The sequence below is a fragment of the Oncorhynchus clarkii genome, chromosome 13 (assembly GCF_045791955.1).
Source record: "Oncorhynchus clarkii lewisi isolate Uvic-CL-2024 chromosome 13, UVic_Ocla_1.0, whole genome shotgun sequence".
NCBI classification, from domain to species: Eukaryota; Metazoa; Chordata; class Actinopteri; order Salmoniformes; family Salmonidae; genus Oncorhynchus; species Oncorhynchus clarkii.
In genome coordinates, this window is record NC_092159.1 from 2683881 (window position 1) to 2707794 (window position 23914).

General features: G+C 41.9%; 25 non-coding genes across 25 annotated transcripts; all 25 read right to left on the minus strand.

Annotated features, from left to right (window-relative positions):
- Nucleotides 1-90: 90 nt before the first annotated feature.
- Nucleotides 91-197, minus strand: LOC139365286 (U6 spliceosomal RNA). Its single transcript, XR_011626576.1, has one exon. It is a non-coding gene; the product is annotated as a U6 spliceosomal RNA (small nuclear RNA).
- Nucleotides 198-1055: 858 nt separating this feature from the next.
- On the minus strand, nucleotides 1056-1162 carry LOC139365298 (U6 spliceosomal RNA). The gene has a single exon (XR_011626588.1). It is a non-coding gene; the product is annotated as a U6 spliceosomal RNA (small nuclear RNA).
- An 858-nt stretch (nucleotides 1163-2020) lies between these two features.
- On the minus strand, nucleotides 2021-2127 carry LOC139365309 (U6 spliceosomal RNA). Its single transcript, XR_011626599.1, has one exon. It is a non-coding gene; the product is annotated as a U6 spliceosomal RNA (small nuclear RNA).
- Nucleotides 2128-2985: 858 nt separating this feature from the next.
- Nucleotides 2986-3092, minus strand: LOC139365320 (U6 spliceosomal RNA). The gene has a single exon (XR_011626609.1). It is a non-coding gene; the product is annotated as a U6 spliceosomal RNA (small nuclear RNA).
- Nucleotides 3093-3950: 858 nt separating this feature from the next.
- On the minus strand, nucleotides 3951-4057 carry LOC139365332 (U6 spliceosomal RNA). Its single transcript, XR_011626619.1, has one exon. It is a non-coding gene; the product is annotated as a U6 spliceosomal RNA (small nuclear RNA).
- Nucleotides 4058-4915: 858 nt separating this feature from the next.
- On the minus strand, nucleotides 4916-5022 carry LOC139365343 (U6 spliceosomal RNA). Its single transcript, XR_011626630.1, has one exon. It is a non-coding gene; the product is annotated as a U6 spliceosomal RNA (small nuclear RNA).
- Nucleotides 5023-5880: 858 nt separating this feature from the next.
- Nucleotides 5881-5987, minus strand: LOC139365354 (U6 spliceosomal RNA). Its single transcript, XR_011626640.1, has one exon. It is a non-coding gene; the product is annotated as a U6 spliceosomal RNA (small nuclear RNA).
- Nucleotides 5988-6845: 858 nt separating this feature from the next.
- On the minus strand, nucleotides 6846-6952 carry LOC139365366 (U6 spliceosomal RNA). Its single transcript, XR_011626651.1, has one exon. It is a non-coding gene; the product is annotated as a U6 spliceosomal RNA (small nuclear RNA).
- An 858-nt stretch (nucleotides 6953-7810) lies between these two features.
- Nucleotides 7811-7917, minus strand: LOC139365376 (U6 spliceosomal RNA). Its single transcript, XR_011626660.1, has one exon. It is a non-coding gene; the product is annotated as a U6 spliceosomal RNA (small nuclear RNA).
- Nucleotides 7918-8775: 858 nt separating this feature from the next.
- On the minus strand, nucleotides 8776-8882 carry LOC139365382 (U6 spliceosomal RNA). The gene has a single exon (XR_011626666.1). It is a non-coding gene; the product is annotated as a U6 spliceosomal RNA (small nuclear RNA).
- An 858-nt stretch (nucleotides 8883-9740) lies between these two features.
- LOC139365383 (U6 spliceosomal RNA) lies at nucleotides 9741-9847 on the minus strand. Its single transcript, XR_011626667.1, has one exon. It is a non-coding gene; the product is annotated as a U6 spliceosomal RNA (small nuclear RNA).
- An 858-nt stretch (nucleotides 9848-10705) lies between these two features.
- On the minus strand, nucleotides 10706-10812 carry LOC139365384 (U6 spliceosomal RNA). The gene has a single exon (XR_011626668.1). It is a non-coding gene; the product is annotated as a U6 spliceosomal RNA (small nuclear RNA).
- Nucleotides 10813-11670: 858 nt separating this feature from the next.
- On the minus strand, nucleotides 11671-11777 carry LOC139365385 (U6 spliceosomal RNA). Its single transcript, XR_011626669.1, has one exon. It is a non-coding gene; the product is annotated as a U6 spliceosomal RNA (small nuclear RNA).
- Nucleotides 11778-12635: 858 nt separating this feature from the next.
- On the minus strand, nucleotides 12636-12742 carry LOC139365386 (U6 spliceosomal RNA). The gene has a single exon (XR_011626670.1). It is a non-coding gene; the product is annotated as a U6 spliceosomal RNA (small nuclear RNA).
- Nucleotides 12743-13600: 858 nt separating this feature from the next.
- On the minus strand, nucleotides 13601-13707 carry LOC139365387 (U6 spliceosomal RNA). The gene has a single exon (XR_011626671.1). It is a non-coding gene; the product is annotated as a U6 spliceosomal RNA (small nuclear RNA).
- An 858-nt stretch (nucleotides 13708-14565) lies between these two features.
- LOC139365388 (U6 spliceosomal RNA) lies at nucleotides 14566-14672 on the minus strand. Its single transcript, XR_011626672.1, has one exon. It is a non-coding gene; the product is annotated as a U6 spliceosomal RNA (small nuclear RNA).
- Nucleotides 14673-15530: 858 nt separating this feature from the next.
- LOC139365390 (U6 spliceosomal RNA) lies at nucleotides 15531-15637 on the minus strand. The gene has a single exon (XR_011626673.1). It is a non-coding gene; the product is annotated as a U6 spliceosomal RNA (small nuclear RNA).
- An 858-nt stretch (nucleotides 15638-16495) lies between these two features.
- On the minus strand, nucleotides 16496-16602 carry LOC139365391 (U6 spliceosomal RNA). The gene has a single exon (XR_011626674.1). It is a non-coding gene; the product is annotated as a U6 spliceosomal RNA (small nuclear RNA).
- An 858-nt stretch (nucleotides 16603-17460) lies between these two features.
- LOC139365392 (U6 spliceosomal RNA) lies at nucleotides 17461-17567 on the minus strand. The gene has a single exon (XR_011626675.1). It is a non-coding gene; the product is annotated as a U6 spliceosomal RNA (small nuclear RNA).
- An 858-nt stretch (nucleotides 17568-18425) lies between these two features.
- On the minus strand, nucleotides 18426-18532 carry LOC139365393 (U6 spliceosomal RNA). Its single transcript, XR_011626676.1, has one exon. It is a non-coding gene; the product is annotated as a U6 spliceosomal RNA (small nuclear RNA).
- Nucleotides 18533-19390: 858 nt separating this feature from the next.
- LOC139365394 (U6 spliceosomal RNA) lies at nucleotides 19391-19497 on the minus strand. Its single transcript, XR_011626677.1, has one exon. It is a non-coding gene; the product is annotated as a U6 spliceosomal RNA (small nuclear RNA).
- Nucleotides 19498-20355: 858 nt separating this feature from the next.
- LOC139365395 (U6 spliceosomal RNA) lies at nucleotides 20356-20462 on the minus strand. The gene has a single exon (XR_011626678.1). It is a non-coding gene; the product is annotated as a U6 spliceosomal RNA (small nuclear RNA).
- Nucleotides 20463-21320: 858 nt separating this feature from the next.
- LOC139365396 (U6 spliceosomal RNA) lies at nucleotides 21321-21427 on the minus strand. The gene has a single exon (XR_011626679.1). It is a non-coding gene; the product is annotated as a U6 spliceosomal RNA (small nuclear RNA).
- Nucleotides 21428-22285: 858 nt separating this feature from the next.
- LOC139365397 (U6 spliceosomal RNA) lies at nucleotides 22286-22392 on the minus strand. The gene has a single exon (XR_011626680.1). It is a non-coding gene; the product is annotated as a U6 spliceosomal RNA (small nuclear RNA).
- Nucleotides 22393-23250: 858 nt separating this feature from the next.
- Nucleotides 23251-23357, minus strand: LOC139365398 (U6 spliceosomal RNA). Its single transcript, XR_011626681.1, has one exon. It is a non-coding gene; the product is annotated as a U6 spliceosomal RNA (small nuclear RNA).
- Nucleotides 23358-23914: the final 557 nt, after the last annotated feature.

Genomic DNA, 23914 nt, shown 5'->3' on the forward strand with positions numbered 1-23914 from the left:
CTGAGGGGAATGGACAATTTATTCTCCCCGGGTCACTACCGCCCAATCTTCTCTGTTTGGTTCCAATTTCTCTGTGTCTCGACGTGTGAGGAAAATAAGGAGCGCTTCACGGATTTGCGTGTCATCCTTTCGCAGGGGCCATGCTAATCTTCTCTGTATCGATCCAATTTTAGTATATGTGCTGCCAAAGCGAGCACAATACAAAGCTATGAGAGGCCCTCATATATAGATCACAACCTCTCTGAAGGTTCTGGTCATGGTTGGGGTCAAACAGAGTTCAGACCCTCAAAAACCACCCCTAGAATATTGCTGTGATGTTTAAACTTTATTTGGAGATGTAGAACTTGAAATAGAATTGACTTTAGATTTTTTTCAAGATTGATCTTAGACTAAAATGTAGTTTAAAAACAAAGCCTTTTATGATTCAGGACTCTTGGTCTGTAACCCCTCCCTCACCTGCTGCTTTTAGTTGCTCCTCCCCAAGTCTTTGTTCCCCTGCCCCGACCACTTCCCACCCTTCCCCCGTTTTCTGCAACATGGCCTGGCCAAGGATACTTATAACTAACTCCCCAATTAGTAGAGGGAGAGAGTTTGAGTCTGAGTCTGACTTTGATGTCTGTTTAAAATGTTGTGACATTCAAGTTTGTTATGTTTAATACAACTGGACTAAAATTGAACACAAGTCTCTCTCCAATTCATTTGTAGATATTGAATAAAGTTGGACTCAGAGTGCAACCTTGTCTCACTCCCCAATTCATTTTTAAACTTTGAATAAAGTTGAACTCAGACTGCAACCGTGCCTAACTCGCCAATTATTTGTCTACATGTTGAATAAAGTTGGTCTCAGGCTGCAACCTTGTCTCACTCCCCATTTCAAAATTAAGGAAGTCTTCACAAATGTTCCTGTCATTCTACTGTAGACTGAGCTTCTCTCATCCAGCATTTCCCCTCCTCCTTAGACTAGACTGAGGGGAATGGACAATTTATTCTCCCCGGGTCACTACCGCCCAATCTTCTCTGTTTGGTTCCAATTTCTCTGTGTCTCGACGTGTGAGGAAAATAAGGAGCGCTTCACGGATTTGCGTGTCATCCTTTCGCAGGGGCCATGCTAATCTTCTCTGTATCGATCCAATTTTAGTATATGTGCTGCCAAAGCGAGCACAATACAAAGCTATGAGAGGCCCTCATATATAGATCACAACCTCTCTGAAGGTTCTGGTCATGGTTGGGGTCAAACAGAGTTCAGACCCTCAAAAACCACCCCTAGAATATTGCTGTGATGTTTAAACTTTATTTGGAGATGTAGAACTTGAAATAGAATTGACTTTAGATTTTTTTCAAGATTGATCTTAGACTAAAATGTAGTTTAAAAACAAAGCCTTTTATGATTCAGGACTCTTGGTCTGTAACCCCTCCCTCACCTGCTGCTTTTAGTTGCTCCTCCCCAAGTCTTTGTTCCCCTGCCCCGACCACTTCCCACCCTTCCCCCGTTTTCTGCAACATGGCCTGGCCAAGGATACTTATAACTAACTCCCCAATTAGTAGAGGGAGAGAGTTTGAGTCTGAGTCTGACTTTGATGTCTGTTTAAAATGTTGTGACATTCAAGTTTGTTATGTTTAATACAACTGGACTAAAATTGAACACAAGTCTCTCTCCAATTCATTTGTAGATATTGAATAAAGTTGGACTCAGAGTGCAACCTTGTCTCACTCCCCAATTCATTTTTAAACTTTGAATAAAGTTGAACTCAGACTGCAACCGTGCCTAACTCGCCAATTATTTGTCTACATGTTGAATAAAGTTGGTCTCAGGCTGCAACCTTGTCTCACTCCCCATTTCAAAATTAAGGAAGTCTTCACAAATGTTCCTGTCATTCTACTGTAGACTGAGCTTCTCTCATCCAGCATTTCCCCTCCTCCTTAGACTAGACTGAGGGGAATGGACAATTTATTCTCCCCGGGTCACTACCGCCCAATCTTCTCTGTTTGGTTCCAATTTCTCTGTGTCTCGACGTGTGAGGAAAATAAGGAGCGCTTCACGGATTTGCGTGTCATCCTTTCGCAGGGGCCATGCTAATCTTCTCTGTATCGATCCAATTTTAGTATATGTGCTGCCAAAGCGAGCACAATACAAAGCTATGAGAGGCCCTCATATATAGATCACAACCTCTCTGAAGGTTCTGGTCATGGTTGGGGTCAAACAGAGTTCAGACCCTCAAAAACCACCCCTAGAATATTGCTGTGATGTTTAAACTTTATTTGGAGATGTAGAACTTGAAATAGAATTGACTTTAGATTTTTTTCAAGATTGATCTTAGACTAAAATGTAGTTTAAAAACAAAGCCTTTTATGATTCAGGACTCTTGGTCTGTAACCCCTCCCTCACCTGCTGCTTTTAGTTGCTCCTCCCCAAGTCTTTGTTCCCCTGCCCCGACCACTTCCCACCCTTCCCCCGTTTTCTGCAACATGGCCTGGCCAAGGATACTTATAACTAACTCCCCAATTAGTAGAGGGAGAGAGTTTGAGTCTGAGTCTGACTTTGATGTCTGTTTAAAATGTTGTGACATTCAAGTTTGTTATGTTTAATACAACTGGACTAAAATTGAACACAAGTCTCTCTCCAATTCATTTGTAGATATTGAATAAAGTTGGACTCAGAGTGCAACCTTGTCTCACTCCCCAATTCATTTTTAAACTTTGAATAAAGTTGAACTCAGACTGCAACCGTGCCTAACTCGCCAATTATTTGTCTACATGTTGAATAAAGTTGGTCTCAGGCTGCAACCTTGTCTCACTCCCCATTTCAAAATTAAGGAAGTCTTCACAAATGTTCCTGTCATTCTACTGTAGACTGAGCTTCTCTCATCCAGCATTTCCCCTCCTCCTTAGACTAGACTGAGGGGAATGGACAATTTATTCTCCCCGGGTCACTACCGCCCAATCTTCTCTGTTTGGTTCCAATTTCTCTGTGTCTCGACGTGTGAGGAAAATAAGGAGCGCTTCACGGATTTGCGTGTCATCCTTTCGCAGGGGCCATGCTAATCTTCTCTGTATCGATCCAATTTTAGTATATGTGCTGCCAAAGCGAGCACAATACAAAGCTATGAGAGGCCCTCATATATAGATCACAACCTCTCTGAAGGTTCTGGTCATGGTTGGGGTCAAACAGAGTTCAGACCCTCAAAAACCACCCCTAGAATATTGCTGTGATGTTTAAACTTTATTTGGAGATGTAGAACTTGAAATAGAATTGACTTTAGATTTTTTTCAAGATTGATCTTAGACTAAAATGTAGTTTAAAAACAAAGCCTTTTATGATTCAGGACTCTTGGTCTGTAACCCCTCCCTCACCTGCTGCTTTTAGTTGCTCCTCCCCAAGTCTTTGTTCCCCTGCCCCGACCACTTCCCACCCTTCCCCCGTTTTCTGCAACATGGCCTGGCCAAGGATACTTATAACTAACTCCCCAATTAGTAGAGGGAGAGAGTTTGAGTCTGAGTCTGACTTTGATGTCTGTTTAAAATGTTGTGACATTCAAGTTTGTTATGTTTAATACAACTGGACTAAAATTGAACACAAGTCTCTCTCCAATTCATTTGTAGATATTGAATAAAGTTGGACTCAGAGTGCAACCTTGTCTCACTCCCCAATTCATTTTTAAACTTTGAATAAAGTTGAACTCAGACTGCAACCGTGCCTAACTCGCCAATTATTTGTCTACATGTTGAATAAAGTTGGTCTCAGGCTGCAACCTTGTCTCACTCCCCATTTCAAAATTAAGGAAGTCTTCACAAATGTTCCTGTCATTCTACTGTAGACTGAGCTTCTCTCATCCAGCATTTCCCCTCCTCCTTAGACTAGACTGAGGGGAATGGACAATTTATTCTCCCCGGGTCACTACCGCCCAATCTTCTCTGTTTGGTTCCAATTTCTCTGTGTCTCGACGTGTGAGGAAAATAAGGAGCGCTTCACGGATTTGCGTGTCATCCTTTCGCAGGGGCCATGCTAATCTTCTCTGTATCGATCCAATTTTAGTATATGTGCTGCCAAAGCGAGCACAATACAAAGCTATGAGAGGCCCTCATATATAGATCACAACCTCTCTGAAGGTTCTGGTCATGGTTGGGGTCAAACAGAGTTCAGACCCTCAAAAACCACCCCTAGAATATTGCTGTGATGTTTAAACTTTATTTGGAGATGTAGAACTTGAAATAGAATTGACTTTAGATTTTTTTCAAGATTGATCTTAGACTAAAATGTAGTTTAAAAACAAAGCCTTTTATGATTCAGGACTCTTGGTCTGTAACCCCTCCCTCACCTGCTGCTTTTAGTTGCTCCTCCCCAAGTCTTTGTTCCCCTGCCCCGACCACTTCCCACCCTTCCCCCGTTTTCTGCAACATGGCCTGGCCAAGGATACTTATAACTAACTCCCCAATTAGTAGAGGGAGAGAGTTTGAGTCTGAGTCTGACTTTGATGTCTGTTTAAAATGTTGTGACATTCAAGTTTGTTATGTTTAATACAACTGGACTAAAATTGAACACAAGTCTCTCTCCAATTCATTTGTAGATATTGAATAAAGTTGGACTCAGAGTGCAACCTTGTCTCACTCCCCAATTCATTTTTAAACTTTGAATAAAGTTGAACTCAGACTGCAACCGTGCCTAACTCGCCAATTATTTGTCTACATGTTGAATAAAGTTGGTCTCAGGCTGCAACCTTGTCTCACTCCCCATTTCAAAATTAAGGAAGTCTTCACAAATGTTCCTGTCATTCTACTGTAGACTGAGCTTCTCTCATCCAGCATTTCCCCTCCTCCTTAGACTAGACTGAGGGGAATGGACAATTTATTCTCCCCGGGTCACTACCGCCCAATCTTCTCTGTTTGGTTCCAATTTCTCTGTGTCTCGACGTGTGAGGAAAATAAGGAGCGCTTCACGGATTTGCGTGTCATCCTTTCGCAGGGGCCATGCTAATCTTCTCTGTATCGATCCAATTTTAGTATATGTGCTGCCAAAGCGAGCACAATACAAAGCTATGAGAGGCCCTCATATATAGATCACAACCTCTCTGAAGGTTCTGGTCATGGTTGGGGTCAAACAGAGTTCAGACCCTCAAAAACCACCCCTAGAATATTGCTGTGATGTTTAAACTTTATTTGGAGATGTAGAACTTGAAATAGAATTGACTTTAGATTTTTTTCAAGATTGATCTTAGACTAAAATGTAGTTTAAAAACAAAGCCTTTTATGATTCAGGACTCTTGGTCTGTAACCCCTCCCTCACCTGCTGCTTTTAGTTGCTCCTCCCCAAGTCTTTGTTCCCCTGCCCCGACCACTTCCCACCCTTCCCCCGTTTTCTGCAACATGGCCTGGCCAAGGATACTTATAACTAACTCCCCAATTAGTAGAGGGAGAGAGTTTGAGTCTGAGTCTGACTTTGATGTCTGTTTAAAATGTTGTGACATTCAAGTTTGTTATGTTTAATACAACTGGACTAAAATTGAACACAAGTCTCTCTCCAATTCATTTGTAGATATTGAATAAAGTTGGACTCAGAGTGCAACCTTGTCTCACTCCCCAATTCATTTTTAAACTTTGAATAAAGTTGAACTCAGACTGCAACCGTGCCTAACTCGCCAATTATTTGTCTACATGTTGAATAAAGTTGGTCTCAGGCTGCAACCTTGTCTCACTCCCCATTTCAAAATTAAGGAAGTCTTCACAAATGTTCCTGTCATTCTACTGTAGACTGAGCTTCTCTCATCCAGCATTTCCCCTCCTCCTTAGACTAGACTGAGGGGAATGGACAATTTATTCTCCCCGGGTCACTACCGCCCAATCTTCTCTGTTTGGTTCCAATTTCTCTGTGTCTCGACGTGTGAGGAAAATAAGGAGCGCTTCACGGATTTGCGTGTCATCCTTTCGCAGGGGCCATGCTAATCTTCTCTGTATCGATCCAATTTTAGTATATGTGCTGCCAAAGCGAGCACAATACAAAGCTATGAGAGGCCCTCATATATAGATCACAACCTCTCTGAAGGTTCTGGTCATGGTTGGGGTCAAACAGAGTTCAGACCCTCAAAAACCACCCCTAGAATATTGCTGTGATGTTTAAACTTTATTTGGAGATGTAGAACTTGAAATAGAATTGACTTTAGATTTTTTTCAAGATTGATCTTAGACTAAAATGTAGTTTAAAAACAAAGCCTTTTATGATTCAGGACTCTTGGTCTGTAACCCCTCCCTCACCTGCTGCTTTTAGTTGCTCCTCCCCAAGTCTTTGTTCCCCTGCCCCGACCACTTCCCACCCTTCCCCCGTTTTCTGCAACATGGCCTGGCCAAGGATACTTATAACTAACTCCCCAATTAGTAGAGGGAGAGAGTTTGAGTCTGAGTCTGACTTTGATGTCTGTTTAAAATGTTGTGACATTCAAGTTTGTTATGTTTAATACAACTGGACTAAAATTGAACACAAGTCTCTCTCCAATTCATTTGTAGATATTGAATAAAGTTGGACTCAGAGTGCAACCTTGTCTCACTCCCCAATTCATTTTTAAACTTTGAATAAAGTTGAACTCAGACTGCAACCGTGCCTAACTCGCCAATTATTTGTCTACATGTTGAATAAAGTTGGTCTCAGGCTGCAACCTTGTCTCACTCCCCATTTCAAAATTAAGGAAGTCTTCACAAATGTTCCTGTCATTCTACTGTAGACTGAGCTTCTCTCATCCAGCATTTCCCCTCCTCCTTAGACTAGACTGAGGGGAATGGACAATTTATTCTCCCCGGGTCACTACCGCCCAATCTTCTCTGTTTGGTTCCAATTTCTCTGTGTCTCGACGTGTGAGGAAAATAAGGAGCGCTTCACGGATTTGCGTGTCATCCTTTCGCAGGGGCCATGCTAATCTTCTCTGTATCGATCCAATTTTAGTATATGTGCTGCCAAAGCGAGCACAATACAAAGCTATGAGAGGCCCTCATATATAGATCACAACCTCTCTGAAGGTTCTGGTCATGGTTGGGGTCAAACAGAGTTCAGACCCTCAAAAACCACCCCTAGAATATTGCTGTGATGTTTAAACTTTATTTGGAGATGTAGAACTTGAAATAGAATTGACTTTAGATTTTTTTCAAGATTGATCTTAGACTAAAATGTAGTTTAAAAACAAAGCCTTTTATGATTCAGGACTCTTGGTCTGTAACCCCTCCCTCACCTGCTGCTTTTAGTTGCTCCTCCCCAAGTCTTTGTTCCCCTGCCCCGACCACTTCCCACCCTTCCCCCGTTTTCTGCAACATGGCCTGGCCAAGGATACTTATAACTAACTCCCCAATTAGTAGAGGGAGAGAGTTTGAGTCTGAGTCTGACTTTGATGTCTGTTTAAAATGTTGTGACATTCAAGTTTGTTATGTTTAATACAACTGGACTAAAATTGAACACAAGTCTCTCTCCAATTCATTTGTAGATATTGAATAAAGTTGGACTCAGAGTGCAACCTTGTCTCACTCCCCAATTCATTTTTAAACTTTGAATAAAGTTGAACTCAGACTGCAACCGTGCCTAACTCGCCAATTATTTGTCTACATGTTGAATAAAGTTGGTCTCAGGCTGCAACCTTGTCTCACTCCCCATTTCAAAATTAAGGAAGTCTTCACAAATGTTCCTGTCATTCTACTGTAGACTGAGCTTCTCTCATCCAGCATTTCCCCTCCTCCTTAGACTAGACTGAGGGGAATGGACAATTTATTCTCCCCGGGTCACTACCGCCCAATCTTCTCTGTTTGGTTCCAATTTCTCTGTGTCTCGACGTGTGAGGAAAATAAGGAGCGCTTCACGGATTTGCGTGTCATCCTTTCGCAGGGGCCATGCTAATCTTCTCTGTATCGATCCAATTTTAGTATATGTGCTGCCAAAGCGAGCACAATACAAAGCTATGAGAGGCCCTCATATATAGATCACAACCTCTCTGAAGGTTCTGGTCATGGTTGGGGTCAAACAGAGTTCAGACCCTCAAAAACCACCCCTAGAATATTGCTGTGATGTTTAAACTTTATTTGGAGATGTAGAACTTGAAATAGAATTGACTTTAGATTTTTTTCAAGATTGATCTTAGACTAAAATGTAGTTTAAAAACAAAGCCTTTTATGATTCAGGACTCTTGGTCTGTAACCCCTCCCTCACCTGCTGCTTTTAGTTGCTCCTCCCCAAGTCTTTGTTCCCCTGCCCCGACCACTTCCCACCCTTCCCCCGTTTTCTGCAACATGGCCTGGCCAAGGATACTTATAACTAACTCCCCAATTAGTAGAGGGAGAGAGTTTGAGTCTGAGTCTGACTTTGATGTCTGTTTAAAATGTTGTGACATTCAAGTTTGTTATGTTTAATACAACTGGACTAAAATTGAACACAAGTCTCTCTCCAATTCATTTGTAGATATTGAATAAAGTTGGACTCAGAGTGCAACCTTGTCTCACTCCCCAATTCATTTTTAAACTTTGAATAAAGTTGAACTCAGACTGCAACCGTGCCTAACTCGCCAATTATTTGTCTACATGTTGAATAAAGTTGGTCTCAGGCTGCAACCTTGTCTCACTCCCCATTTCAAAATTAAGGAAGTCTTCACAAATGTTCCTGTCATTCTACTGTAGACTGAGCTTCTCTCATCCAGCATTTCCCCTCCTCCTTAGACTAGACTGAGGGGAATGGACAATTTATTCTCCCCGGGTCACTACCGCCCAATCTTCTCTGTTTGGTTCCAATTTCTCTGTGTCTCGACGTGTGAGGAAAATAAGGAGCGCTTCACGGATTTGCGTGTCATCCTTTCGCAGGGGCCATGCTAATCTTCTCTGTATCGATCCAATTTTAGTATATGTGCTGCCAAAGCGAGCACAATACAAAGCTATGAGAGGCCCTCATATATAGATCACAACCTCTCTGAAGGTTCTGGTCATGGTTGGGGTCAAACAGAGTTCAGACCCTCAAAAACCACCCCTAGAATATTGCTGTGATGTTTAAACTTTATTTGGAGATGTAGAACTTGAAATAGAATTGACTTTAGATTTTTTTCAAGATTGATCTTAGACTAAAATGTAGTTTAAAAACAAAGCCTTTTATGATTCAGGACTCTTGGTCTGTAACCCCTCCCTCACCTGCTGCTTTTAGTTGCTCCTCCCCAAGTCTTTGTTCCCCTGCCCCGACCACTTCCCACCCTTCCCCCGTTTTCTGCAACATGGCCTGGCCAAGGATACTTATAACTAACTCCCCAATTAGTAGAGGGAGAGAGTTTGAGTCTGAGTCTGACTTTGATGTCTGTTTAAAATGTTGTGACATTCAAGTTTGTTATGTTTAATACAACTGGACTAAAATTGAACACAAGTCTCTCTCCAATTCATTTGTAGATATTGAATAAAGTTGGACTCAGAGTGCAACCTTGTCTCACTCCCCAATTCATTTTTAAACTTTGAATAAAGTTGAACTCAGACTGCAACCGTGCCTAACTCGCCAATTATTTGTCTACATGTTGAATAAAGTTGGTCTCAGGCTGCAACCTTGTCTCACTCCCCATTTCAAAATTAAGGAAGTCTTCACAAATGTTCCTGTCATTCTACTGTAGACTGAGCTTCTCTCATCCAGCATTTCCCCTCCTCCTTAGACTAGACTGAGGGGAATGGACAATTTATTCTCCCCGGGTCACTACCGCCCAATCTTCTCTGTTTGGTTCCAATTTCTCTGTGTCTCGACGTGTGAGGAAAATAAGGAGCGCTTCACGGATTTGCGTGTCATCCTTTCGCAGGGGCCATGCTAATCTTCTCTGTATCGATCCAATTTTAGTATATGTGCTGCCAAAGCGAGCACAATACAAAGCTATGAGAGGCCCTCATATATAGATCACAACCTCTCTGAAGGTTCTGGTCATGGTTGGGGTCAAACAGAGTTCAGACCCTCAAAAACCACCCCTAGAATATTGCTGTGATGTTTAAACTTTATTTGGAGATGTAGAACTTGAAATAGAATTGACTTTAGATTTTTTTCAAGATTGATCTTAGACTAAAATGTAGTTTAAAAACAAAGCCTTTTATGATTCAGGACTCTTGGTCTGTAACCCCTCCCTCACCTGCTGCTTTTAGTTGCTCCTCCCCAAGTCTTTGTTCCCCTGCCCCGACCACTTCCCACCCTTCCCCCGTTTTCTGCAACATGGCCTGGCCAAGGATACTTATAACTAACTCCCCAATTAGTAGAGGGAGAGAGTTTGAGTCTGAGTCTGACTTTGATGTCTGTTTAAAATGTTGTGACATTCAAGTTTGTTATGTTTAATACAACTGGACTAAAATTGAACACAAGTCTCTCTCCAATTCATTTGTAGATATTGAATAAAGTTGGACTCAGAGTGCAACCTTGTCTCACTCCCCAATTCATTTTTAAACTTTGAATAAAGTTGAACTCAGACTGCAACCGTGCCTAACTCGCCAATTATTTGTCTACATGTTGAATAAAGTTGGTCTCAGGCTGCAACCTTGTCTCACTCCCCATTTCAAAATTAAGGAAGTCTTCACAAATGTTCCTGTCATTCTACTGTAGACTGAGCTTCTCTCATCCAGCATTTCCCCTCCTCCTTAGACTAGACTGAGGGGAATGGACAATTTATTCTCCCCGGGTCACTACCGCCCAATCTTCTCTGTTTGGTTCCAATTTCTCTGTGTCTCGACGTGTGAGGAAAATAAGGAGCGCTTCACGGATTTGCGTGTCATCCTTTCGCAGGGGCCATGCTAATCTTCTCTGTATCGATCCAATTTTAGTATATGTGCTGCCAAAGCGAGCACAATACAAAGCTATGAGAGGCCCTCATATATAGATCACAACCTCTCTGAAGGTTCTGGTCATGGTTGGGGTCAAACAGAGTTCAGACCCTCAAAAACCACCCCTAGAATATTGCTGTGATGTTTAAACTTTATTTGGAGATGTAGAACTTGAAATAGAATTGACTTTAGATTTTTTTCAAGATTGATCTTAGACTAAAATGTAGTTTAAAAACAAAGCCTTTTATGATTCAGGACTCTTGGTCTGTAACCCCTCCCTCACCTGCTGCTTTTAGTTGCTCCTCCCCAAGTCTTTGTTCCCCTGCCCCGACCACTTCCCACCCTTCCCCCGTTTTCTGCAACATGGCCTGGCCAAGGATACTTATAACTAACTCCCCAATTAGTAGAGGGAGAGAGTTTGAGTCTGAGTCTGACTTTGATGTCTGTTTAAAATGTTGTGACATTCAAGTTTGTTATGTTTAATACAACTGGACTAAAATTGAACACAAGTCTCTCTCCAATTCATTTGTAGATATTGAATAAAGTTGGACTCAGAGTGCAACCTTGTCTCACTCCCCAATTCATTTTTAAACTTTGAATAAAGTTGAACTCAGACTGCAACCGTGCCTAACTCGCCAATTATTTGTCTACATGTTGAATAAAGTTGGTCTCAGGCTGCAACCTTGTCTCACTCCCCATTTCAAAATTAAGGAAGTCTTCACAAATGTTCCTGTCATTCTACTGTAGACTGAGCTTCTCTCATCCAGCATTTCCCCTCCTCCTTAGACTAGACTGAGGGGAATGGACAATTTATTCTCCCCGGGTCACTACCGCCCAATCTTCTCTGTTTGGTTCCAATTTCTCTGTGTCTCGACGTGTGAGGAAAATAAGGAGCGCTTCACGGATTTGCGTGTCATCCTTTCGCAGGGGCCATGCTAATCTTCTCTGTATCGATCCAATTTTAGTATATGTGCTGCCAAAGCGAGCACAATACAAAGCTATGAGAGGCCCTCATATATAGATCACAACCTCTCTGAAGGTTCTGGTCATGGTTGGGGTCAAACAGAGTTCAGACCCTCAAAAACCACCCCTAGAATATTGCTGTGATGTTTAAACTTTATTTGGAGATGTAGAACTTGAAATAGAATTGACTTTAGATTTTTTTCAAGATTGATCTTAGACTAAAATGTAGTTTAAAAACAAAGCCTTTTATGATTCAGGACTCTTGGTCTGTAACCCCTCCCTCACCTGCTGCTTTTAGTTGCTCCTCCCCAAGTCTTTGTTCCCCTGCCCCGACCACTTCCCACCCTTCCCCCGTTTTCTGCAACATGGCCTGGCCAAGGATACTTATAACTAACTCCCCAATTAGTAGAGGGAGAGAGTTTGAGTCTGAGTCTGACTTTGATGTCTGTTTAAAATGTTGTGACATTCAAGTTTGTTATGTTTAATACAACTGGACTAAAATTGAACACAAGTCTCTCTCCAATTCATTTGTAGATATTGAATAAAGTTGGACTCAGAGTGCAACCTTGTCTCACTCCCCAATTCATTTTTAAACTTTGAATAAAGTTGAACTCAGACTGCAACCGTGCCTAACTCGCCAATTATTTGTCTACATGTTGAATAAAGTTGGTCTCAGGCTGCAACCTTGTCTCACTCCCCATTTCAAAATTAAGGAAGTCTTCACAAATGTTCCTGTCATTCTACTGTAGACTGAGCTTCTCTCATCCAGCATTTCCCCTCCTCCTTAGACTAGACTGAGGGGAATGGACAATTTATTCTCCCCGGGTCACTACCGCCCAATCTTCTCTGTTTGGTTCCAATTTCTCTGTGTCTCGACGTGTGAGGAAAATAAGGAGCGCTTCACGGATTTGCGTGTCATCCTTTCGCAGGGGCCATGCTAATCTTCTCTGTATCGATCCAATTTTAGTATATGTGCTGCCAAAGCGAGCACAATACAAAGCTATGAGAGGCCCTCATATATAGATCACAACCTCTCTGAAGGTTCTGGTCATGGTTGGGGTCAAACAGAGTTCAGACCCTCAAAAACCACCCCTAGAATATTGCTGTGATGTTTAAACTTTATTTGGAGATGTAGAACTTGAAATAGAATTGACTTTAGATTTTTTTCAAGATTGATCTTAGACTAAAATGTAGTTTAAAAACAAAGCCTTTTATGATTCAGGACTCTTGGTCTGTAACCCCTCCCTCACCTGCTGCTTTTAGTTGCTCCTCCCCAAGTCTTTGTTCCCCTGCCCCGACCACTTCCCACCCTTCCCCCGTTTTCTGCAACATGGCCTGGCCAAGGATACTTATAACTAACTCCCCAATTAGTAGAGGGAGAGAGTTTGAGTCTGAGTCTGACTTTGATGTCTGTTTAAAATGTTGTGACATTCAAGTTTGTTATGTTTAATACAACTGGACTAAAATTGAACACAAGTCTCTCTCCAATTCATTTGTAGATATTGAATAAAGTTGGACTCAGAGTGCAACCTTGTCTCACTCCCCAATTCATTTTTAAACTTTGAATAAAGTTGAACTCAGACTGCAACCGTGCCTAACTCGCCAATTATTTGTCTACATGTTGAATAAAGTTGGTCTCAGGCTGCAACCTTGTCTCACTCCCCATTTCAAAATTAAGGAAGTCTTCACAAATGTTCCTGTCATTCTACTGTAGACTGAGCTTCTCTCATCCAGCATTTCCCCTCCTCCTTAGACTAGACTGAGGGGAATGGACAATTTATTCTCCCCGGGTCACTACCGCCCAATCTTCTCTGTTTGGTTCCAATTTCTCTGTGTCTCGACGTGTGAGGAAAATAAGGAGCGCTTCACGGATTTGCGTGTCATCCTTTCGCAGGGGCCATGCTAATCTTCTCTGTATCGATCCAATTTTAGTATATGTGCTGCCAAAGCGAGCACAATACAAAGCTATGAGAGGCCCTCATATATAGATCACAACCTCTCTGAAGGTTCTGGTCATGGTTGGGGTCAAACAGAGTTCAGACCCTCAAAAACCACCCCTAGAATATTGCTGTGATGTTTAAACTTTATTTGGAGATGTAGAACTTGAAATAGAATTGACTTTAGATTTTTTTCAAGATTGATCTTAGACTAAAATGTAGTTTAAAAACAAAGCCTTTTATGATTCAGGACTCTTGGTCTGTAACCCCTCCCTCACCTGCTGCTTTTAGTTGCTCCTCCCCAAGTCTTTGTTCCCCTGCCCCGACCACTTCCCACCCTTCCCCCGTTTTCTGCAACATGGCCTGGCCAAGGATACTTATAACTAACTCCCCAATTAGTAGAGGGAGAGAGTTTGAGTCTGAGTCTGACTTTGATGTCTGTTTAAAATGTTGTGACATTCAAGTTTGTTATGTTTAATACAACTGGACTAAAATTGAACACAAGTCTCTCTCCAATTCATTTGTAGATATTGAATAAAGTTGGACTCAGAGTGCAACCTTGTCTCACTCCCCAATTCATTTTTAAACTTTGAATAAAGTTGAACTCAGACTGCAACCGTGCCTAACTCGCCAATTATTTGTCTACATGTTGAATAAAGTTGGTCTCAGGCTGCAACCTTGTCTCACTCCCCATTTCAAAATTAAGGAAGTCTTCACAAATGTTCCTGTCATTCTACTGTAGACTGAGCTTCTCTCATCCAGCATTTCCCCTCCTCCTTAGACTAGACTGAGGGGAATGGACAATTTATTCTCCCCGGGTCACTACCGCCCAATCTTCTCTGTTTGGTTCCAATTTCTCTGTGTCTCGACGTGTGAGGAAAATAAGGAGCGCTTCACGGATTTGCGTGTCATCCTTTCGCAGGGGCCATGCTAATCTTCTCTGTATCGATCCAATTTTAGTATATGTGCTGCCAAAGCGAGCACAATACAAAGCTATGAGAGGCCCTCATATATAGATCACAACCTCTCTGAAGGTTCTGGTCATGGTTGGGGTCAAACAGAGTTCAGACCCTCAAAAACCACCCCTAGAATATTGCTGTGATGTTTAAACTTTATTTGGAGATGTAGAACTTGAAATAGAATTGACTTTAGATTTTTTTCAAGATTGATCTTAGACTAAAATGTAGTTTAAAAACAAAGCCTTTTATGATTCAGGACTCTTGGTCTGTAACCCCTCCCTCACCTGCTGCTTTTAGTTGCTCCTCCCCAAGTCTTTGTTCCCCTGCCCCGACCACTTCCCACCCTTCCCCCGTTTTCTGCAACATGGCCTGGCCAAGGATACTTATAACTAACTCCCCAATTAGTAGAGGGAGAGAGTTTGAGTCTGAGTCTGACTTTGATGTCTGTTTAAAATGTTGTGACATTCAAGTTTGTTATGTTTAATACAACTGGACTAAAATTGAACACAAGTCTCTCTCCAATTCATTTGTAGATATTGAATAAAGTTGGACTCAGAGTGCAACCTTGTCTCACTCCCCAATTCATTTTTAAACTTTGAATAAAGTTGAACTCAGACTGCAACCGTGCCTAACTCGCCAATTATTTGTCTACATGTTGAATAAAGTTGGTCTCAGGCTGCAACCTTGTCTCACTCCCCATTTCAAAATTAAGGAAGTCTTCACAAATGTTCCTGTCATTCTACTGTAGACTGAGCTTCTCTCATCCAGCATTTCCCCTCCTCCTTAGACTAGACTGAGGGGAATGGACAATTTATTCTCCCCGGGTCACTACCGCCCAATCTTCTCTGTTTGGTTCCAATTTCTCTGTGTCTCGACGTGTGAGGAAAATAAGGAGCGCTTCACGGATTTGCGTGTCATCCTTTCGCAGGGGCCATGCTAATCTTCTCTGTATCGATCCAATTTTAGTATATGTGCTGCCAAAGCGAGCACAATACAAAGCTATGAGAGGCCCTCATATATAGATCACAACCTCTCTGAAGGTTCTGGTCATGGTTGGGGTCAAACAGAGTTCAGACCCTCAAAAACCACCCCTAGAATATTGCTGTGATGTTTAAACTTTATTTGGAGATGTAGAACTTGAAATAGAATTGACTTTAGATTTTTTTCAAGATTGATCTTAGACTAAAATGTAGTTTAAAAACAAAGCCTTTTATGATTCAGGACTCTTGGTCTGTAACCCCTCCCTCACCTGCTGCTTTTAGTTGCTCCTCCCCAAGTCTTTGTTCCCCTGCCCCGACCACTTCCCACCCTTCCCCCGTTTTCTGCAACATGGCCTGGCCAAGGATACTTATAACTAACTCCCCAATTAGTAGAGGGAGAGAGTTTGAGTCTGAGTCTGACTTTGATGTCTGTTTAAAATGTTGTGACATTCAAGTTTGTTATGTTTAATACAACTGGACTAAAATTGAACACAAGTCTCTCTCCAATTCATTTGTAGATATTGAATAAAGTTGGACTCAGAGTGCAACCTTGTCTCACTCCCCAATTCATTTTTAAACTTTGAATAAAGTTGAACTCAGACTGCAACCGTGCCTAACTCGCCAATTATTTGTCTACATGTTGAATAAAGTTGGTCTCAGGCTGCAACCTTGTCTCACTCCCCATTTCAAAATTAAGGAAGTCTTCACAAATGTTCCTGTCATTCTACTGTAGACTGAGCTTCTCTCATCCAGCATTTCCCCTCCTCCTTAGACTAGACTGAGGGGAATGGACAATTTATTCTCCCCGGGTCACTACCGCCCAATCTTCTCTGTTTGGTTCCAATTTCTCTGTGTCTCGACGTGTGAGGAAAATAAGGAGCGCTTCACGGATTTGCGTGTCATCCTTTCGCAGGGGCCATGCTAATCTTCTCTGTATCGATCCAATTTTAGTATATGTGCTGCCAAAGCGAGCACAATACAAAGCTATGAGAGGCCCTCATATATAGATCACAACCTCTCTGAAGGTTCTGGTCATGGTTGGGGTCAAACAGAGTTCAGACCCTCAAAAACCACCCCTAGAATATTGCTGTGATGTTTAAACTTTATTTGGAGATGTAGAACTTGAAATAGAATTGACTTTAGATTTTTTTCAAGATTGATCTTAGACTAAAATGTAGTTTAAAAACAAAGCCTTTTATGATTCAGGACTCTTGGTCTGTAACCCCTCCCTCACCTGCTGCTTTTAGTTGCTCCTCCCCAAGTCTTTGTTCCCCTGCCCCGACCACTTCCCACCCTTCCCCCGTTTTCTGCAACATGGCCTGGCCAAGGATACTTATAACTAACTCCCCAATTAGTAGAGGGAGAGAGTTTGAGTCTGAGTCTGACTTTGATGTCTGTTTAAAATGTTGTGACATTCAAGTTTGTTATGTTTAATACAACTGGACTAAAATTGAACACAAGTCTCTCTCCAATTCATTTGTAGATATTGAATAAAGTTGGACTCAGAGTGCAACCTTGTCTCACTCCCCAATTCATTTTTAAACTTTGAATAAAGTTGAACTCAGACTGCAACCGTGCCTAACTCGCCAATTATTTGTCTACATGTTGAATAAAGTTGGTCTCAGGCTGCAACCTTGTCTCACTCCCCATTTCAAAATTAAGGAAGTCTTCACAAATGTTCCTGTCATTCTACTGTAGACTGAGCTTCTCTCATCCAGCATTTCCCCTCCTCCTTAGACTAGACTGAGGGGAATGGACAATTTATTCTCCCCGGGTCACTACCGCCCAATCTTCTCTGTTTGGTTCCAATTTCTCTGTGTCTCGACGTGTGAGGAAAATAAGGAGCGCTTCACGGATTTGCGTGTCATCCTTTCGCAGGGGCCATGCTAATCTTCTCTGTATCGATCCAATTTTAGTATATGTGCTGCCAAAGCGAGCACAATACAAAGCTATGAGAGGCCCTCATATATAGATCACAACCTCTCTGAAGGTTCTGGTCATGGTTGGGGTCAAACAGAGTTCAGACCCTCAAAAACCACCCCTAGAATATTGCTGTGATGTTTAAACTTTATTTGGAGATGTAGAACTTGAAATAGAATTGACTTTAGATTTTTTTCAAGATTGATCTTAGACTAAAATGTAGTTTAAAAACAAAGCCTTTTATGATTCAGGACTCTTGGTCTGTAACCCCTCCCTCACCTGCTGCTTTTAGTTGCTCCTCCCCAAGTCTTTGTTCCCCTGCCCCGACCACTTCCCACCCTTCCCCCGTTTTCTGCAACATGGCCTGGCCAAGGATACTTATAACTAACTCCCCAATTAGTAGAGGGAGAGAGTTTGAGTCTGAGTCTGACTTTGATGTCTGTTTAAAATGTTGTGACATTCAAGTTTGTTATGTTTAATACAACTGGACTAAAATTGAACACAAGTCTCTCTCCAATTCATTTGTAGATATTGAATAAAGTTGGACTCAGAGTGCAACCTTGTCTCACTCCCCAATTCATTTTTAAACTTTGAATAAAGTTGAACTCAGACTGCAACCGTGCCTAACTCGCCAATTATTTGTCTACATGTTGAATAAAGTTGGTCTCAGGCTGCAACCTTGTCTCACTCCCCATTTCAAAATTAAGGAAGTCTTCACAAATGTTCCTGTCATTCTACTGTAGACTGAGCTTCTCTCATCCAGCATTTCCCCTCCTCCTTAGACTAGACTGAGGGGAATGGACAATTTATTCTCCCCGGGTCACTACCGCCCAATCTTCTCTGTTTGGTTCCAATTTCTCTGTGTCTCGACGTGTGAGGAAAATAAGGAGCGCTTCACGGATTTGCGTGTCATCCTTTCGCAGGGGCCATGCTAATCTTCTCTGTATCGATCCAATTTTAGTATATGTGCTGCCAAAGCGAGCACAATACAAAGCTATGAGAGGCCCTCATATATAGATCACAACCTCTCTGAAGGTTCTGGTCATGGTTGGGGTCAAACAGAGTTCAGACCCTCAAAAACCACCCCTAGAATATTGCTGTGATGTTTAAACTTTATTTGGAGATGTAGAACTTGAAATAGAATTGACTTTAGATTTTTTTCAAGATTGATCTTAGACTAAAATGTAGTTTAAAAACAAAGCCTTTTATGATTCAGGACTCTTGGTCTGTAACCCCTCCCTCACCTGCTGCTTTTAGTTGCTCCTCCCCAAGTCTTTGTTCCCCTGCCCCGACCACTTCCCACCCTTCCCCCGTTTTCTGCAACATGGCCTGGCCAAGGATACTTATAACTAACTCCCCAATTAGTAGAGGGAGAGAGTTTGAGTCTGAGTCTGACTTTGATGTCTGTTTAAAATGTTGTGACATTCAAGTTTGTTATGTTTAATACAACTGGACTAAAATTGAACACAAGTCTCTCTCCAATTCATTTGTAGATATTGAATAAAGTTGGACTCAGAGTGCAACCTTGTCTCACTCCCCAATTCATTTTTAAACTTTGAATAAAGTTGAACTCAGACTGCAACCGTGCCTAACTCGCCAATTATTTGTCTACATGTTGAATAAAGTTGGTCTCAGGCTGCAACCTTGTCTCACTCCCCATTTCAAAATTAAGGAAGTCTTCACAAATGTTCCTGTCATTCTACTGTAGACTGAGCTTCTCTCATCCAGCATTTCCCCTCCTCCTTAGACTAGACTGAGGGGAATGGACAATTTATTCTCCCCGGGTCACTACCGCCCAATCTTCTCTGTTTGGTTCCAATTTCTCTGTGTCTCGACGTGTGAGGAAAATAAGGAGCGCTTCACGGATTTGCGTGTCATCCTTTCGCAGGGGCCATGCTAATCTTCTCTGTATCGATCCAATTTTAGTATATGTGCTGCCAAAGCGAGCACAATACAAAGCTATGAGAGGCCCTCATATATAGATCACAACCTCTCTGAAGGTTCTGGTCATGGTTGGGGTCAAACAGAGTTCAGACCCTCAAAAACCACCCCTAGAATATTGCTGTGATGTTTAAACTTTATTTGGAGATGTAGAACTTGAAATAGAATTGACTTTAGATTTTTTTCAAGATTGATCTTAGACTAAAATGTAGTTTAAAAACAAAGCCTTTTATGATTCAGGACTCTTGGTCTGTAACCCCTCCCTCACCTGCTGCTTTTAGTTGCTCCTCCCCAAGTCTTTGTTCCCCTGCCCCGACCACTTCCCACCCTTCCCCCGTTTTCTGCAACATGGCCTGGCCAAGGATACTTATAACTAACTCCCCAATTAGTAGAGGGAGAGAGTTTGAGTCTGAGTCTGACTTTGATGTCTGTTTAAAATGTTGTGACATTCAAGTTTGTTATGTTTAATACAACTGGACTAAAATTGAACACAAGTCTCTCTCCAATTCATTTGTAGATATTGAATAAAGTTGGACTCAGAGTGCAACCTTGTCTCACTCCCCAATTCATTTTTAAACTTTGAATAAAGTTGAACTCAGACTGCAACCGTGCCTAACTCGCCAATTATTTGTCTACATGTTGAATAAAGTTGGTCTCAGGCTGCAACCTTGTCTCACTCCCCATTTCAAAATTAAGGAAGTCTTCACAAATGTTCCTGTCATTCTACTGTAGACTGAGCTTCTCTCATCCAGCATTTCCCCTCCTCCTTAGACTAGACTGAGGGGAATGGACAATTTATTCTCCCCGGGTCACTACCGCCCAATCTTCTCTGTTTGGTTCCAATTTCTCTGTGTCTCGACGTGTGAGGAAAATAAGGAGCGCTTCACGGATTTGCGTGTCATCCTTTCGCAGGGGCCATGCTAATCTTCTCTGTATCGATCCAATTTTAGTATATGTGCTGCCAAAGCGAGCACAATACAAAGCTATGAGAGGCCCTCATATATAGATCACAACCTCTCTGAAGGTTCTGGTCATGGTTGGGGTCAAACAGAGTTCAGACCCTCAAAAACCACCCCTAGAATATTGCTGTGATGTTTAAACTTTATTTGGAGATGTAGAACTTGAAATAGAATTGACTTTAGATTTTTTTCAAGATTGATCTTAGACTAAAATGTAGTTTAAAAACAAAGCCTTTTATGATTCAGGACTCTTGGTCTGTAACCCCTCCCTCACCTGCTGCTTTTAGTTGCTCCTCCCCAAGTCTTTGTTCCCCTGCCCCGACCACTTCCCACCCTTCCCCCGTTTTCTGCAACATGGCCTGGCCAAGGATACTTATAACTAACTCCCCAATTAGTAGAGGGAGAGAGTTTGAGTCTGAGTCTGACTTTGATGTCTGTTTAAAATGTTGTGACATTCAAGTTTGTTATGTTTAATACAACTGGACTAAAATTGAACACAAGTCTCTCTCCAATTCATTTGTAGATATTGAATAAAGTTGGACTCAGAGTGCAACCTTGTCTCACTCCCCAATTCATTTTTAAACTTTGAATAAAGTTGAACTCAGACTGCAACCGTGCCTAACTCGCCAATTATTTGTCTACATGTTGAATAAAGTTGGTCTCAGGCTGCAACCTTGTCTCACTCCCCATTTCAAAATTAAGGAAGTCTTCACAAATGTTCCTGTCATTCTACTGTAGACTGAGCTTCTCTCATCCAGCATTTCCCCTCCTCCTTAGACTAGACTGAGGGGAATGGACAATTTATTCTCCCCGGGTCACTACCGCCCAATCTTCTCTGTTTGGTTCCAATTTCTCTGTGTCTCGACGTGTGAGGAAAATAAGGAGCGCTTCACGGATTTGCGTGTCATCCTTTCGCAGGGGCCATGCTAATCTTCTCTGTATCGATCCAATTTTAGTATATGTGCTGCCAAAGCGAGCACAATACAAAGCTATGAGAGGCCCTCATATATAGATCACAACCTCTCTGAAGGTTCTGGTCATGGTTGGGGTCAAACAGAGTTCAGACCCTCAAAAACCACCCCTAGAATATTGCTGTGATGTTTAAACTTTATTTGGAGATGTAGAACTTGAAATAGAATTGACTTTAGATTTTTTTCAAGATTGATCTTAGACTAAAATGTAGTTTAAAAACAAAGCCTTTTATGATTCAGGACTCTTGGTCTGTAACCCCTCCCTCACCTGCTGCTTTTAGTTGCTCCTCCCCAAGTCTTTGTTCCCCTGCCCCGACCACTTCCCACCCTTCCCCCGTTTTCTGCAACATGGCCTGGCCAAGGATACTTATAACTAACTCCCCAATTAGTAGAGGGAGAGAGTTTGAGTCTGAGTCTGACTTTGATGTCTGTTTAAAATGTTGTGACATTCAAGTTTGTTATGTTTAATACAACTGGACTAAAATTGAACACAAGTCTCTCTCCAATTCATTTGTAGATATTGAATAAAGTTGGACTCAGAGTGCAACCTTGTCTCACTCCCCAATTCATTTTTAAACTTTGAATAAAGTTGAACTCAGACTGCAACCGTGCCTAACTCGCCAATTATTTGTCTACATGTTGAATAAAGTTGGTCTCAGGCTGCAACCTTGTCTCACTCCCCATTTCAAAATTAAGGAAGTCTTCACAAATGTTCCTGTCATTCTACTGTAGACTGAGCTTCTCTCATCCAGCATTTCCCCTCCTCCTTAGACTAGACTGAGGGGAATGGACAATTTATTCTCCCCGGGTCACTACCGCCCAATCTTCTCTGTTTGGTTCCAATTTCTCTGTGTCTCGACGTGTGAGGAAAATAAGGAGCGCTTCACGGATTTGCGTGTCATCCTTTCGCAGGGGCCATGCTAATCTTCTCTGTATCGATCCAATTTTAGTATATGTGCTGCCAAAGCGAGCACAATACAAAGCTATGAGAGGCCCTCATATATAGATCACAACCTCTCTGAAGGTTCTGGTCATGGTTGGGGTCAAACAGAGTTCAGACCCTCAAAAACCACCCCTAGAATATTGCTGTGATGTTTAAACTTTATTTGGAGATGTAGAACTTGAAATAGAATTGACTTTAGATTTTTTTCAAGATTGATCTTAGACTAAAATGTAGTTTAAAAACAAAGCCTTTTATGATTCAGGACTCTTGGTCTGTAACCCCTCCCTCACCTGCTGCTTTTAGTTGCTCCTCCCCAAGTCTTTGTTCCCCTGCCCCGACCACTTCCCACCCTTCCCCCGTTTTCTGCAACATGGCCTGGCCAAGGATACTTATAACTAACTCCCCAATTAGTAGAGGGAGAGAGTTTGAGTCTGAGTCTGACTTTGATGTCTGTTTAAAATGTTGTGACATTCAAGTTTGTTATGTTTAATACAACTGGACTAAAATTGAACACAAGTCTCTCTCCAATTCATTTGTAGATATTGAATAAAGTTGGACTCAGAGTGCAACCTTGTCTCACTCCCCAATTCATTTTTAAACTTTGAATAAAGTTGAACTCAGACTGCAACCGTGCCTAACTCGCCAATTATTTGTCTACATGTTGAATAAAGTTGGTCTCAGGCTGCAACCTTGTCTCACTCCCCATTTCAAAATTAAGGAAGTCTTCACAAATGTTCCTGTCATTCTACTGTAGACTGAGCTTCTCTCATCCAGCATTTCCCCTCCTCCTTAGACTAGACTGAGGGGAATGGACAATTTATTCTCCCCGGGTCACTACCGCCCAATCTTCTCTGTTTGGTTCCAATTTCTCTGTGTCTCGACGTGTGAGGAAAATAAGGAGCGCTTCACGGATTTGCGTGTCATCCTTTCGCAGGGGCCATGCTAATCTTCTCTGTATCGATCCAATTTTAGTATATGTGCTGCCAAAGCGAGCACAATACAAAGCTATGAGAGGCCCTCATATATAGATCACAACCTCTCTGAAGGTTCTGGTCATGGTTGGGGTCAAACAGAGTTCAGACCCTCAAAAACCACCCCTAGAATATTGCTGTGATGTTTAAACTTTATTTGGAGATGTAGAACTTGAAATAGAATTGACTTTAGATTTTTTTCAAGATTGATCTTAGACTAAAATGTAGTTTAAAAACAAAGCCTTTTATGATTCAGGACTCTTGGTCTGTAACCCCTCCCTCACCTGCTGCTTTTAGTTGCTCCTCCCCAAGTCTTTGTTCCCCTGCCCCGACCACTTCCCACCCTTCCCCCGTTTTCTGCAACATGGCCTGGCCAAGGATACTTATAACTAACTCCCCAATTAGTAGAGGGAGAGAGTTTGAGTCTGAGTCTGACTTTGATGTCTGTTTAAAATGTTGTGACATTCAAGTTTGTTATGTTTAATACAACTGGACTAAAATTGAACACAAGTCTCTCTCCAATTCATTTGTAGATATTGAATAAAGTTGGACTCAGAGTGCAACCTTGTCTCACTCCCCAAT